The sequence below is a fragment of the Rousettus aegyptiacus genome, unplaced genomic scaffold (genome assembly GCF_014176215.1).
Source record: "Rousettus aegyptiacus isolate mRouAeg1 unplaced genomic scaffold, mRouAeg1.p scaffold_m13_p_8, whole genome shotgun sequence".
In the NCBI taxonomy this organism is placed as follows: Eukaryota; Metazoa; Chordata; class Mammalia; order Chiroptera; family Pteropodidae; genus Rousettus; species Rousettus aegyptiacus.
Genome location: NW_023416311.1, coordinates 74763081 through 74779208, shown reverse-complemented (window position 1 = coordinate 74779208; position 16128 = coordinate 74763081). Strand labels below are relative to the sequence as shown.

The following is a 16128-nucleotide window of genomic DNA, read 5'->3' as shown; positions in this document are numbered from 1 at the left end:
CCTGCCGCCGCCGCAGCCGCCGACGTCGGCCCGCACCGCCCCCGCGCGCACTGACTGGCTCGCGCCGGCCTCCAGCCCGACTGCCGGCGGTTGGGGTGAGCCGGCGGGAGGCCGCCCCGCCCCCGCCGCGGAGTCGCTGCGCGCAGCCTCTACCCCCCGCCCCCCGGCCGCCGGGGCGGTGGCGCTCTCGCCGCGGCGGCCTGTGAGGCAGTCACTCCCCTCCGCCCCAGCCCCCTTCCTCCTCCTTTCTCTCCTCTCCCTCCCTCTCCTCTCCTCCCCTCTCAGTCTCTCGCTCGAGTGAATGTGGCGAGGCGGCGCGGGACGCAGCCCCGGCCCCTGCCGCGGCCCCGCGAGCCCGTGAAGAGACGCAGCCGCCTCCCGCCCCCACTCCCCGCGCTTCCCGGGGGAGCCACCGCCGCCGGCGAGGAACGAGGAGGGGAGCGAAGGGACGGCGGCGGGGAACCGGGAGAGGGAGAAGAGGGTGCGAGGGCAGGTAGGGGAGGCGGAGAGGGACGGACGGAAGGACGGACGGCCCGACAGACAGCCCGGGGAAGGGGCCGCCTTCCAGCCAGCTCGCCCTTCGGCTCCAGCTCCGGGCGGCGGCGCGGGCGAAGGGCGCGGCAGGCGCGATCGAGACAATAACCCCGCCGCCCGGCTCTGAGGGCGGCAGAGAGAAGACAGGAGGTGGCGGCCTAGCGCGGCCGACGTTCGCCCAGCGCCCCGGAGGCGCCTGCGTCCCCGTCGGCTGGGTCCCGCCGCCGTCGGGAGTGCGGGGCGCTCGGGTCGCTCGACGCTGGAGTCTCTCTGCGGGCGCCCCCTCCCTGCTCCCTCCCCGGCGCGCGCGGAGCTGGTTTTCCGGGTTCCCCTGGACCGAGCTGGATCCTGCTTCTCGCCAAGGCAGGAAGTGAGTTTCGCACAGTAATTCCGGGCGGTGTCACGAGTGAAAAGTTCTTTTTTTCCCCTTCGGCGAAGATCCTTGTTGGGGCTGGGAAACTCCTGCAAAACTCGAGACCAGAAAACCAGCCCGCTTCCCAGCCCCCACCAAAGCAGCCTACTCGTCCTGCTGCGGGAGGCCACTCCACATCCGCTCTCACCGGAGATTCGGCTGGAGCCCAAGTGACTAACGAAGGGAAGGAAATCATGTCTGGCGGAGCCTTGAGAAAGCTGCCCTAAGACACTGCCCGACCGAAAGGTAAGTGTCGCGAAAGGTGTCTAGAAATCTCAAAGGTCCTAGGCCGGAAAAGAGACTATTTTAATGCTTTTCACTTTTCGGCAAGTCCTAAATTCTCCTTTTCTCAATGTCGAACTGGGTAGAGTTTCAGGTGCTAAATTGAACTGAGTTTTTCCTCTCCTTCTACCCTTTGGACTCCGGTTATTTTAGAATAGAAGAGGTCCTAAGAATGCGGTGGGACGAAAAGTTTTAAGCAATCCGAAGAGAGTGAAGAAAGAAAGCGTGCCTTTGTTCAGCACAAGGTCCAGAACTTTTAGTTTCCCGGAACGTATGCAGTGTATATTTTTTTATTAAGTTGCTGAACCTGGCAACTTTTGTTTTGGAAGATAGGTCGCTGCAGTGAGTGATTTGCTTTTTTTTGAGATGGCTGCCACATTTGTTTACATTGTTAGATTATTTGACTTTTGCGTTTAATCGTACAGTTTTTTTGTTTTGTTTTGTTTTTTAGTTCTAACCCGTATCAAAATATTTTATTAGATTTTGTAAACAACGTTGCTATTCTTAGTCGTTTTTCTAGGTTGGTAATGTCTTTCTTCAGTTACTTGTTCCTTTCATACACTTAGAATATTATAATACTTGTTCGATTGAATTTTTTTTATGGTGACATTGTTTAACAAAATCCGAAAAGTTTCAGCTGTACATTTTAACAATAAGGGATATATATTTACACTGTGTGTTCACCTCCCATAGTTAGATTTCTTTCTGTCACTACATATTTGACCCCGTTTGCCCCATCTACCTTCCCCTCCCCCCTCGTTGTTTGATTAATTAAAGCAAGTGTCTGCTAGATTTTTCTTGTTACTGACCTAGTAGGAAGGAAAAGGAGGGAGTGTTATGGATAAAGAGAGAGTTAAAATTAGAACACGGACACCTGTAAGTGGTTCGATTTGTTAGGATTTCTCAACAGTTGAGAACAGAACATAGGAAAGGAAGTAAACCGATTTTCATGGGAATCACATTGATTGCGGTTAAACAGCTGTGCTTTTTGAATAATATATTAGTTACATTTTAGTGTTGGGCCTGATATTTTGGCCCATTCAGCCTAATAAGTGATAGGTAACCCGTTGTGGGGGTAGGAATTAGTGAAGCATGGCAGACATTCCACCAGTCAGAGTTATAAACAATTCTGAACCAATGGGCAGTTTTTGTAGATTAAACTAGTTCTGGTCGCAGCAAACACGAAATGTTTCTTTAGTGGTGTCTTTTAAATTTTGATTTTATCCCAGTGCTTTGTGGTAAAGGGAGGTGCATAATAATAGTGTGGTTCTGAATAATTAATTATTAGGTAAATATGGTATTCTGTTGGTAGGTATGTCTTAAATACAAATTGTTTGGTTTGTCCATGTTACCCAAAGAAAAACTGTTGGCTTCTTTAGTTCAAAGAAGAGGAAAGGCAGGTTTTAAAGAGGAGGATCAATTTTTTTTTCACAATTTGTTCTTTGTTACTTTATTAAGTACAAATCAAAATGGGATTCTTTTCGCTATTACTGTATATTATTTTGGTTTTTTTCCCCCCTAGAGTATAGTCTCTGGACATTTTCTTTTAGATTGTTGATAAGATTTGTGAACCATCAAGAAATTCTTGTTAAGTCAAAGTAGCTTTATCAAGGAATGTAAGTGCATAACTGTTCTACTTTATGATTTTGGAACATATCATTAGGCAGTAAAAGAGGTTATTCTTGGGCATCTGAAAGAGTGGAACAAAATAAATGGCATTGAACTTCATTTTCCTTATATGGCTTATACTTGGCCTCAGAGCAACAAAGCCTTAATAGAACAAGTCTTTAGTAGAGAATTATCACTTTATAAAGATGTTTCTCTGAATTAGTAAATTTTACATATAAAAAAGTATTATAGCACTCAAAAATAACTGCTTAAACCCGTTTTAAAAGACCTAGTTCTTTTTTTTTCTTGAGGGAGCAGTAATGTGTTTAGATGTGGACAACACAGTTTTTAAAAGCAAGGTTGTTCACCTTCGTAGTTGCCTTTAATTCCCTTTTTCCCCTCAATAAGCAAAATTTACTTTGGTTTTCTTAGAATTTTGTTAGTTTAACACTTAACGAATGTTAGGCTTTATACAATTATCAAACTATAAATATTTTCAGAGCCTTGTTTAAAATGTGACAAGGATTTGGAAAGAGGTTAAAGAAATGATAATCAGTTAAAATATTTTTAAATGACTTGAAATTTTGGATATTTTTCTTAGTATTGTGTGAGTTTTCTTAGGTTAAGTTGGCAGATCTAGAGTATTTCCAAAGTGCTTGCTTATGTTGCAGGAAATGCACATTTAATGGCACTGTTTATTGAAGGTACTTAGGAATTTTCAGAAGTGATAAACTTAAATCCTTCAGCTGATTCAAGTATTATGTTATGAAGTTTGCCTACTGTTTGAGAACAAGCTGTTGCAAACTTTTCATGTGTTTCTAGCTTACAGAGGTTCAAATATGGAAACCAAATTTTTATTGCATGTTTCTTAATGAAGTGATAACTATAGAGACATTTATATATGTCATTGACAAATTTCTAAAATTTAGTTACTTTAGAGATATTGGAACTAAACTCTTGGTAGTAAGCAGTACCTTATTTTAATAAACATACTTTAAATTTTCAGAAAATTGGGTGCATATTTTGGCCTTTATTTTAAATAATTGCTTATAGATGTCATGATTTAAGGGTTTAAGCTGTTTTGGGTTTAGAAATGGGTTATGGCAATGTTTACAAAGTATTTGGGATAATGCAGACTTTTAGTGATATTAGATAGCAAAGCGATTTTCTTGTAATTGCTACTTCTAACACACTTTGTTGCTTGCATTTTAATTTCGACTCTTTTCCTTGCCCATCCATTTCTCTCTGTTACATGCTTTTTTGTTTTTTCCTGAGAACACCAGAAAAAGTCCTAAAGATGTCTTTTTCCCTTTCCTGACAACATTTATTGTACCTGTGTTTAGTTGTTCCCAATAGGTGATTCCATTTTTGAAAGCATACGGTTTGCTCTTGCATAGAAAATATATACATTAATTATACTCTGTAATATCTAGGTTTGAATTTTCTAAGGACATAAGCTCAGCACTTCTGTCTTCCACTTTTCTTTGATTTATTCCGCATTATTTTTTTCCCCTTGGTGCCTATCGCTAACACTTGAACCATACTACATCCATGTTTCATATTTACCTTTTAGCTTTCTCCTCTGTCTTAGGTTCTCTAATTGTAAAAAAGCAATCTAAGTCAGTGTTCTCTTCTAATTTTTTTAGCTTCCTATTTTTATAGTTAACTTCATTTACTTCCCACTTTCTCCATGTTCAGCTGTTGTTTCTTAATTTTATTTTGTCTCTCCCCTCCTTTCTAAACTTTATTAGTCTATGTTTATCACCTAAAAAAAGATTGAAATATGAGTAGAAAATTATTTGATTAGCCCCATGCGATTCTGAATATTGCTTTTGCATTTCAACTCAGTTTATGTTGCAGTATTTTAATTTTATTTATTATTATATTTCGTTTTTTATTTATACTTTGTTTTCTCAATTATTTTCCCCCCTTCAATATCCCCAGAATTACCTCTGTTAAGATCAGATTGTTGTGTATTATTGGATTAAGACTCTATACAACCTCTGTACCTTCTTGTGTTATTATTATTTGGCCTTTTAAAACACAAGCTTTTATCTTGTTCCTTCTCCATTTTGTTCCTTTTCCTTTCTGTCCTTCCTCTCAAAGTTAGATATCTTCCCTGTAAGTGTTGCTAAAAATTTTAAATTGCCTTCCTTCCAAATATGAAATAAACATAGTAGAATTTTGTCAACTCATTTTATTCTTGCCACTTCAAGTTTTGTTCCAGGCACCATTGGATAAAGGCTTTGTCAGGCTTTATAAATGGTAATATGTAAGACAATAGAAAACAATATGTAAAAATTAAGTCAATAAAAGATGATTCTTTATGGAGGTGGTTATTCTGTAACGTTAGGTACTTGGAATGTAGTAGAAAAACTGGAAGATAACCAAAAAGATATCTAAGTAACCAAAGTGGATATAATAAAAGTCTGAGGATGTCATTCATAGGGACATCCTTCTTCAGAGCTCATTTCATTTTGTAGATAGTAAGCTGTTGCAACTGCCTTTGATGCAGTTGTCTTTTTGGTGTACTTGAAGGGATGAGAGAAGCACTTTGACAGCATCATAAAATTATGGCCTACTGTGTTACAGTGAAGGAATAGGAAAAAGGAAGCATACTGAAAAATTTGAAAATAGAGTGGTCTCGGACAGCTTGCTTTGGGGTAGAGTGCCTTATCCATTTCATTTGTCCTGAGGGGGAGTCACTTCTATTATAACATAGTATAATTACAAGTAAATAGCTCAAAGGCAGCTGTTCTCAAACTTCTTGGTCTTAGGATCTCTTTATATTCTTACAAATTACTGAGAATCCCCAAAGCTTTGGTTTATGTGGGCTATATTTATTATAGTTCCCATAAGAAGAAATTTTTTAAAATTATATTTCCTATATTAGAAAAAAATTTTAATTAATTTAAAAATAACAAACCATTGCATGTTAACATAACACTGTTTTAATAATTTAAAAAAAAAGTTTTCCAAAACTAATCTTTAGTAAAAAGAGTGGCATTATTACATATTTTTGCAAGTCTCATGTCTAGTTGAAGAGAAAACAGCTTGATTGCCATATCTGCTGCTTGCAATATGTTGTTTTAGTTGAAATATATGAAGAAAATTTAGCATTCTGTAGATGCGTGGTTGAAAAAGGGAGTATTTTCATAGCCTTTAATTAAAGAGGATTATGAATATTCTCTGCTACCACACTGAAATTTGACAAATAGTAGTTTTTTAAAGGTTGGCTCAATGTCAGATCCGAAATCGTATCAATTAATTTCTCATTTCTCGTTACCTTAAGATCTATTATCTTGCTGCATTTTGAATCTTTCCACCTGTTCATCGTTTTGTAACACCACGTATTGGTTGGTTGGGGAAATACTGGTTCATTGAGTAACATTTTTCTAAATGTTAATACATTCATTATGCAATGGCAAATAAAAACAAAAAAATTATTACTATCACCTTGAATCTCTTCAGAAAAGTCTCTAATATTGTGAGACTGTTAAGCTCCGGGAGGCAGATACAAGTTTTCCACAATTCTAAATTTTCACTTGGAAATTTGAATATTAATAATTGGTCTTAATATGTTAGTGTCTTTCCCTTGAAGTTACAGGCTAACTTGGTTCATTTTTGAGAAAATGTTTGCCAGATTCCTAAGTCTGTATAACCATAGATGGTCATTTGTTCTTTTAGGTTAGAATGGTGTTCCATTAAAAAAAGGCTATTTTAGCACATAACTAAAAGTAATTACACACTGTTTTTCCTCAGGATTGCCATTCCTTCACATAGAATGTGAAAAAAACGCATATTGAAGTGTTGAGATTTAATAAAATTATTTTTCACTGCTCGTTAGAGATTTTCTTAAGTGAAAGTGGCATTTAAAAACTGTAGTGGGAATATACAGTGGTGTTAGCACAGCTCGATGTCACTGCTTTTGTATTTGCTAAGGTGCTAGCATTTTTCTCACCATTGCTTTTGCACCATTGCTGTCAGTATAGTAATGGAAAAGGGCAAACAGTTATGAAAATAATTTTGGCTTCAGAGACTCTTTGAAAGTGTCTCAGGATTTCCTGGGCCCATAGACCATGATGCTTTTAGAACTCAGGAATGTTGGGAGTTTATGGGAGCTTTCATTTCTTTGATTGTTTTTTTTTTTGTTTTTTGTTTTTTTTTTTTTTTTTTTTTTTTTTTTTTTGCGGATGGTGGGGTGGGGTAATGAGGGATGGTTCTTCTGGTATATATAGGGAGAATCCTGAGGCTTGGTCTTTTTAGCTTACTAATTTGGTCTTAAATTATTTTGTTACTTTTGTTTGGGATGGGGCATAGAGTTTAAGAACTCTGGCTTTTTATAAGAGTTGATTTTATTATTTTTTACATTGTCTTCTGTTTCCTCTATTAGGAGTAAAGGAAATTCTATCTTATTGTACTTGATGTATTCATCATGCTTTTGGTTTTTCCTCAAATGTTAGATTTTTTTTGTTGTTGTGGTTACAGTTTTATATAATGGTCCAGACTATACCATATTGGTCATTTAAGAGTATTTGCCCAACCTAAGTGAATCCCTGTTTTTCTGGCTTTGGTATATTTACCTAATGGGTTTCTCCTTTAGGGTATGTGGGTTGCCTGTCCTCTTACACCTGTTACCTGTCCCTCAGGAGATAATAGTCTCCTATTTTCACAGTTATATTGCCCATGTGTCATATCTCCATAGCGATCCCCAACCTTTTTGGCACCAGCGACTGATATTCTTATGAAAATCTAATGCCTGATGATGTGAGGTGGAGCTAGTTGCTGAGGAGTGGATGCAGATACAGATGAAGCTTCACAGGCTCATCTGCTGCTCACCTCCTGCTGTGCTGCCTGGTTCCTAAAAGGCCATGGACTGGTATCGGTCTGTGGCCCAGGGGTTGGGGACCCCTGTCCTACAGTACAGAGAGCTGTGCTGGAGGCCTTAACCATGGGAGCTATTCTATTTTTTTTTTTTTTTTTTTTCCTGACTGACTGCTCAGGACACACTTCTCCCAATCCTTCTTGCTAAGAAAACATATCCTTTTTTTGTGGAGATCCTACTTTATGCTTGTTTTTTTAATATGGTTCCTTATATGTGTTGTGTTTTGTTGTCATTTCCCCCCAATATACTTTGTAGTCTCTACAAATCTCTGTCTCATCTGTAGATATATATCCCTCCCAGGTTTTTCAGTACTGCTGTAAATTTTTTTTTTGTAATTTTTCCATCATATTTTAAAGTTCGGAACAATGACAAATATACAGAAAAGTTGGAAACATGGCACAAGCAACTTTTTGTTCCTGAACCATTTGACGATAAGTTGCCCACTGGGTTCCCCATTACCCTCAAATACTTTAAGGTTTGTTTCCTACAAACAAGGACATTCTGCTGTATAATGATATTATAACCATCAAAATTAGGAAGTTAACAAGAATTCATTACTAACATCTAACTCTCACCAGTGGTCCCAGTGTCTTTTAGAGCAAAAGGATCAGAATTATGCTTTATATTTTGTTGTCATGTATCTTAAGGCTTTAATCTGAAACAATTTCTGTCTTTATTTTCAGGGTCTTGATACTTTTAAAGATTATAAATCTAGTTATTTTGTAGAATACGCCTTAACTTGCATTTCTCTGTTTTTATAATTAGATCTTTGATTAGATTTTATGAGATCTTTAGCAGGGTTACCATAGATAACCCTGATCCTGCATTCTTTCTTCTTGCATCTTATTAGGTTGCAGGCAGTTTCAGTAGTCCCATTACTGATAGTCATTGATTACGTGATTGTGGTTTGTAATATCCAAATATCTCCTGTACGAAGGTGCTCTTTTCTCATTTGTAATTAATAAATATTTTGGGAGTAGGTACTTTGAAACTATAAATATTTTGTTCCTCATCAAATTTTTAATTTAATTCATCTATTTACATGTATCCATGTTACCTATTTGCTGGGTTATATTCCATTATCATTTATTTTGAAGAAATTGTTATTTTATTTTTTAAATTTTTTAGGCGAGGCAACCTTCATTTGACCTCACAGATTGTAAGGACCTTGTCAGCTTACAATCCCTTTTTTTTTTTTTTTTTTTTTTTAAGCCTACAGCCTCTGGTTTTCCTAGGTGGTCTCCCATCCAAGTACTAACGAGGCCTGATCCTGCTTCCGAGATCAGATGGGATTGGGCTTGTTCAGGGTGGCATAGCTGTAGATGAAATTGTTCTTTATTTGGCAAGTGGGAATCTCTTCTACCTGGCCTCTTTTCTTTTCTTTCTTTCTTTTTTTTTTTTTTGACATGGTTCTTTTGTTGAGCACTTCTTTGTATCTAGCACAATATGTTATTTCAGATTTACCTCCAAACTTGTTGCAGCTATATTAAATGGAAAATGGAACTTTGAGGTCAAGATCTGGGCACTTCTTTGGGATATTTTTATGTGCACACATGTATACATTCACATCTATGTTTTTATTTAAAAAAAAAACGATTTCACAATGATACCTCCAGTTCTAATCCAGTGTCACGGGGTTTTATCTAGTGTTTTTCTCTCCCATTTTGTAAATTATCTCTGGCAGTGAGAACTAATTTTGTTTCTCTACTTTTTTTGGTGAGGGAGATGAGGTAAACATTTGTTCGGACATATTTTTGGCCAGCAGTCCCTATAGTCCAGTTAATTTCCAAAGTATTTCTGAAGGGATAAAATTCTAAAATATGATATATTTCACTTAGGTGAAATAGTTCATTCCTCAGTAATCCCAAGTGAAAGAATCAGTACTTTTATTGTCCACTTTTGATAAGTTCCTTGTGGAGATAATGTTGGAGCTCGATTTCAGTAAGAATGTAGTGACTTTGGTGCAACTGTGTTTTTCCATATTGGGGTTATATTTTTTATATGATCCTAAAGTTCGGAGGATGTATCTCTTTTTGATAATGATGTCCTTAGAATTTCAAACCTTAGAGTGATTCTGGAACCATGGATGATGGGGTAGGGGGGAGGTTGTTCTGTTTGTATTAGAGCCACGTCAAAAAACTGTAACGTGAAAATGAATCTCCTTGCCAAGGTTGTCACCCAGCCTAGAAAAAGTTGGTTTGACTTTTCCCATCCACAGAGGTTGTGGAAGTGATTTAGAGGCATACTGGGATGGATTTATTTTGTCTTCTGGAGAATAGATTTACTCTCAGTCTTCTAGGAGAAGATAAGGATCCTGGAAGCAGCAAATACTCTTTGGGTGCCCTGTTAACCTCTGAGGACTTCAGAAGATTTAATTAATTGTCCTGGTGCTAACTGTAGTTTGCTTGGTTGTAGATACCTGATACCCATATGGTGTCCTGTCTGCTCTTTTCTTTTGAAAACCATTCCCAAGCCAGAAACTCTGGGAGTCATCTTTATCTTCCTGACCTTAGTTATTGAAATCAATACTATTTCTATTCTATCTTTTAGTATCTATGGAGTGAGATACTTTAGAGTAGCCTAGGAAGGCTAGATATTTGTACAAGCAGGGAGAAGCTTTTGACAGGCAAAGGGCTAATAAAACAAATTTTTTTTCCTGGTCGTAAAAATTGAAATACATAAATGTGTAATACAGAAGATGAAAATTCTCCATTATCCCCTTTCCCAGAGATACTCTTATTGTGCATTTTTTTAACACTTCTATATATTACAAGACAGTGTGCATGTATGTACATGTATAAATGTCTTTAAATAAAAATGGGAGATGTATTTCATTAACATATAAGGGAATGGTATAGTAGGTATTTATATATGTTAATTAGTATTAGTGTTAGGGTTGTTTCTAGGTTATACAAGACAGTGCTGTATTACTGTGCACATAAGTTTTTTCACTTTTATATGACTTTATTCTAGTGGATAAATACTCAGAGTACATTTGCTGTGTGTGTAGTTAAAAGTGACAGGTAGAATCAAATTTTCTCTGAAGAGTTTGTATCAATTTATACTTAAACCAGTAGTATATGAGTTACCTCTCCATGTGCGTTCTTGAACAAATTGGGTATTAGCTATCTTAAAATATTTGTGCAAATCTGAGACAGGCAAGATAGTATAATATGTAAGAACATATTCTTTGGAGTCAGATTGCCTGGGTTTAAACTACTAGTACTTACTAATTATGACATTGGCAAGTTAAATGTAAAAATTCTTTAAGGAATATTACATGTTTGTATGCCTTTTGCGTTCCACATGGATTCAATTGACTTCTTGCTTACATACTTTGGTTATGTTGTTTTCCATATAAAAGGTTTAAATTTTAATATGGTCCCATTTGTTAGTCTTAAAGCATTTGGGGATTTAATGATATTCTTAGAAAGGATTTGTGCCAAGATTATAAAAATAGCCTAAGTTTTCTTAAGGGATGAAATATCTTGATTTATTCTATTCAAATTTGTAACCAGATGTAACACCATTTGTTGAATAAACTATCTTTTTACCTTTAAAATTCTTTATCAGTAATTTCTAAATACACATAATCGATTTATATCGAGATCTATTTTTATTTATTTATTTATGATGATGCTATGCTATCTTGATTCCCCCTCTCATTTTAGTGTGCTTAATATTTAGTGGTTTATTACTCTACTTTTCAGAGAATTTTCCAGGTGGACTTGTGACTCTTTAAGTTCTAAATATAATTCTTGTTGGTATGTTGATGAGAGTGCTTTGAATTTTAGGTTAACTTAGTAATTGATACCTTTATAATAGCATATCTTTTTCTAGGAAGGTAAGTTTTCCATTTATTTAATAGTTTGTGCCCTTCAGTGGAGTTTATGATTTTTTTATTGTCATATCCAGGTTTCTTATTACTGCACATATTTCTTGTTATTAAGAAATGTATATTTTTTGTTTTATTTCCAAAAACTTGAGGGAGGGTGAGAGCTGCTTACTGTTGTGTATGAATGGGGCCATTTTGTTAATTGTATTCTTATCTGGATATATAAATAGAGGAAGGAGATTGATATTTCCTATTTATTACCTACTATATCCTACTGAAGACTTAAAAAAATTGCTAATAGATTTTTAGACGATATGCTTATATCTTCCAGGTATATAAGTATAGCTATACTAGTAATAATAGTATCTTTAATTAAATCATAAATATATTAAATGTATACCCTAATTTTTAAAAATTTAGTGCGTATACTAACAAGTACTTAATAACCCATTTTTTTACCTATAAAATTCTTCAGTTTTATTTTGTTGCTTGAAGATCATCCTCCAACATTAGGATAGCAGTCTGATTAATTTAATTGATAGGGAGTTTTTATTGAGATCAAGGGCTCTCATTTAATCATACTGGACTTGCTTTCTTTGGCATTGTCTGGCTGTGGGAATGGGAAGGAGAAAAAGAAAATTTGTTTAACTGAGTATCTTTGTTAGAGAAGTAAAAATCCTTGGGTTGATTTAAGTAGAAACTGGCCCCCCTCATATTGTTCTGCACCTTGAAAAGATGTCGTTAGTGATATGAGAATGGCTTCTTGAACCTTGTTGTTCCTTAACTGTTTTTTTTTTTTTTTATTCATCTCTGGAAAAAAAAATACTAACTATAAACATTTTCATTGAACTGTTTAGTATTTAATGTGATACACAGTAATAATTATGCGTATCATTAAATTACAGTTATTTTCATCCTTTATTCTATTATAATAGTAAGCTCTCTACTTAGGTAGTTTATACAAATAAATGTTTCCCAAGAGATTTTTACCACAACTTACACTTCAGGGTTTATTTTTGTCAATTTATGTGTTTTACTGACCTTGATCTTATCTTTCCTTGTAATATATTTAAGCAATAATTTGATGTAATTGAAAGATATATTCTCCAGAATACTGATATTTTTCCCAGATTCCATAGATTTTAGCACTGAAAGTGACTTATTTAAAAATAGTTGAGTGTATGTAATCACTCTTCCTTTTCTTTTTTGTTATCAGAAGAGGAAACTATTGGCCCAGACAGGGAAGTGAAACACTAGAGGTCATTTAGTTTGTGAGTGACGTGAGAGTAGAAAAATAAATCCAGGTTTCCTGACTATTGATTTCTCTTTTATACCATCATTTTCCTAGATATTTTCTGAAATATACCGTTTCTTTAGAATAGCATGATTTTTTAGATGCCAAATGTTTATATTATTTTGTGCCTCCTTTCAGTTCTCATCTCCCTCTTCCCTCCATCCTCGTCCCCCCGTACCTCCAGCTTTATTGAGAAATAATTGACATATAACATTGTGTAAGGTTAAGGTGTACAGTGTGTTGGTTTGATACACATATTTTGCAGTGTGATTACGACTGTTGGGTTACCTAACACCTCCAACATATCACATAGTTACCTTTTTTTTTTTTTTTTTTTGGTGGCGAAAACATTTAATTTCAAGCACATAACATAGTGTTGGTAACTAATCAATTACAATGCTGTGCATCAGATCATCTGAACTACAATTTTTTTCTTTGGAACTATACTTATAGCCGGAACTAGAATAGCTCTATTTTCCAAATATCTTTAATAGGTGTGATAGAAAAAAAATTCTGGATTAACATAAAGGAGGAAAGCTTGGGTTAATATACCTTTCCCCCCCCCTGTTTTGGCAGATGCCAGTTTGTCATAGATGATTGTTCTTAATTTTAGAAGTAACTGGAATACAGCCCAGTTTATTAAAAATGTTAACATCAGTGTTTGAACCAATAAGTTCCATGGTAAGATTCTCTTAAAGCAGTATGTAATTTGTAATTTCAGATGTTTAAAAACAGACTTTACTTTCTGAATAGGTTCAGGTTTCTGGGAAAACAGGAGCAAGTGTAGAGTTCCCATATTCTCCATTCCCCTCATCCCTTCTCCCTACTGTTAACTGTGGTAAATTTGTTAATAATTGGTGAACCAATATTGACACATTATTAACTCACATTATTAACTCACATTGCATTACATTAGGGTTTACTCTTTGTGAGGTACATTTTTTGGGTTTTGACAAATGTATCCACCATCGTTGCTACTAATAACAACAACGTATCCAGTGGTGGTAGTTTATGGATAATTTAATTAATGACAACAATGTTATGAGGGATTAGAGGGAGGAATTGGGAATACTTTGTAATAAGGTATTTGTATTGAGAAGATCGAAATTTTGCTGGCACGTATGCAAGAATAATGTAATATAGATGTTAAAATGACCTATATTGAATGTTTAGAAACTGACTTTTAAATAAATGATAAACTTTTTGTAATTCATACCCAGTTTTTGGAAGATTAAAATTTAAATGAGAAATAGGCAAACGAAAGTGGGACCATTCTTATCACTAAATTTTTTAGTTATTGTTCTACAGCTCCTGTAGGGTCTCTTTCTAGACATTCTACTCAGCCAGCAAGCCCAATTCAAGTACCGCTTCCCCAGATATTTAAGAAGTTTTTCCTTTTTTGGATTTGTAACTTAAAAATTTTTTGAATTGTGATAAAATACACGTAACAAAATTTACTTTCTTAACCATTTGTAAGTACACAGTTCAGTGTTATTAAGTACACATTGTTGTGCATCAGTCAGCACAATCCATCTTTAGAATTCACCTAGCATACTTGCAATTTTATATGTTAAACAATAGCTCCCAGTTTCTTCCCTCTTCCTCCCAGCTGCTTGAAACCACTATTCTGCTTTCTGTCTCTATGATTTTGACTACATTAAGTGCCTCATATAAATGAAATCATATAATATTTGTCTTTGTGTCTGGTTTATTTCACTTAGCATAATGTCCTCAAAGTTCGTGCATGTAGAGTCTGTCAAAATTTCCTTTTTAAGGCTAAAAATTCCATTGTATATACCACGTTTTGCTTAACTATATGTCATATTTTAGCTATTGTGACTAATAGTGCCATAAACATGGATGTGCAAATCTTTCTTTGAGACCCTGCTTCCAATTTTTTAGGGTATGTACCCAGAAATGGAATTGCTGAATCAAACGATAATTTTATTTTTAAGTTTTTGAGGATCTGCAATATTGTTTTCCACAGTAGCTAGCTATACTATTTTACATTCCCCACCAATAGTGCACAAGGAGTCTAAATTCAACATCCTTGTCAACACTTTTTTTTGTTTTGTTTTGTGTAGTAGCCATCCTAATGAGAGTGAGGTGGTATCTCAATTTTGATTTGCATTACCTTAATGACCAGTGATAGTGAACATCTTTTTCATGTGCTTTTTTGGTATATCTTCTTTGGAAAAATGTCTGTTCAAACCCTTTGCTTGTATTTGAATCAGGTCATTTTGTTGTTGTTGAGCTTTAGAAATTCTCTATATTTTGCATATTTATCCCTTATCAGATACATGATTTTCAAATATTTTTCCCATTCTGTGGTTTCTTATTTACTCCGTTGATAGTGGCTTGATGTAAAAATATTTTTTAAATATTCATGAAATCCAGTTTGTCTGATTTTCCTTTTTGTTGGCTTACTTTTGGTGTCATAGCCAAGAACTCATTGTCAAATCCAATACCATAAAGCTTTTTGCCTTATGTTTTATTCTAAGAGTATTAGTTTGGATTCATAGCTTTTAAAAAATTGTTAGCTATTTAATTTAAAACCTCACTATAAACTATTGTATTGTTTTCTAATTGTTCTTGGTTAGCCTAACTTTAAAAGACTTTCCTTTTTAAATAAAGTAAAAATGCTGCCATTCTTCTCCCTCAATTTATGTTTCATTTCAGGCTTCTCCTTGGAATTAAGCTGTTTATTTTCTGATAATTGTAGATTGATGTGCAGTTGTAAGAAATACTGTAGTGAGCTCTTGTGCACTTTTTATCTATTTTCCCCTTGAGGCAATATCTTGCGGAATTAAGTACACGATCTCAACCAGGATAATGGAATTCATAATTAAGATACAGAATAGTAGTTCCATCATCATAAGAATCCCTGTTGCCCTTTTATTACTGTTATACCCATCTCCCTCCCATACTTCTCCACTCTCCCATTTTTGTTTTTTTAAAATTGTATAAATGGAACATATAATATGTAACTTTTAGGATTGGCTTTTGCACTTAGCTTAATTTGGAGAGTCATTAAAGTTGTTGCTTATAGTAATGGTTGATTCATTATTATTACTGAGTGGTATTCTGCAGTATGGTTGTAACCATTTTATCTTGAAGGATATCTAGGTTGTTTCCAGTTTTCGGCTATTATGAGTGAAGCTATTATGAACATTCATGTATAGATTTTCGTGTGAAGATAAGTTCTTATTTTTCTGGGATAAACGTCTAAGAGTATAATTGCCGTGTTGTAGAATTTAGTTTTATAAGCAACTATCATA

At 35.8% G+C, this 16128-nt stretch overlaps 1 protein-coding gene across 8 annotated transcripts in view; it reads left to right on the top strand.

Moving 5' to 3' along the window:
* The first annotated feature begins 351 nt into the window (after positions 1 to 351).
* ERBIN (erbb2 interacting protein) overlaps positions 352 to 16128 on the top strand; it is a 96457-nt gene continuing 80680 nt past the window's right edge. For 2 of the 8 annotated variants that reach the window (XM_016158137.2, XM_016158136.2), the window contains exon 1: positions 354 to 1192. The gene's annotated coding sequence lies outside the window, so the exon portion shown is untranslated. Of the gene's footprint in view, positions 1193 to 16128 lie in introns of all 8 variants that reach the window. The other 6 variants (XM_016158134.2, XM_016158135.2, XM_016158138.2 and 3 more) reach the window with 6 other exon arrangements.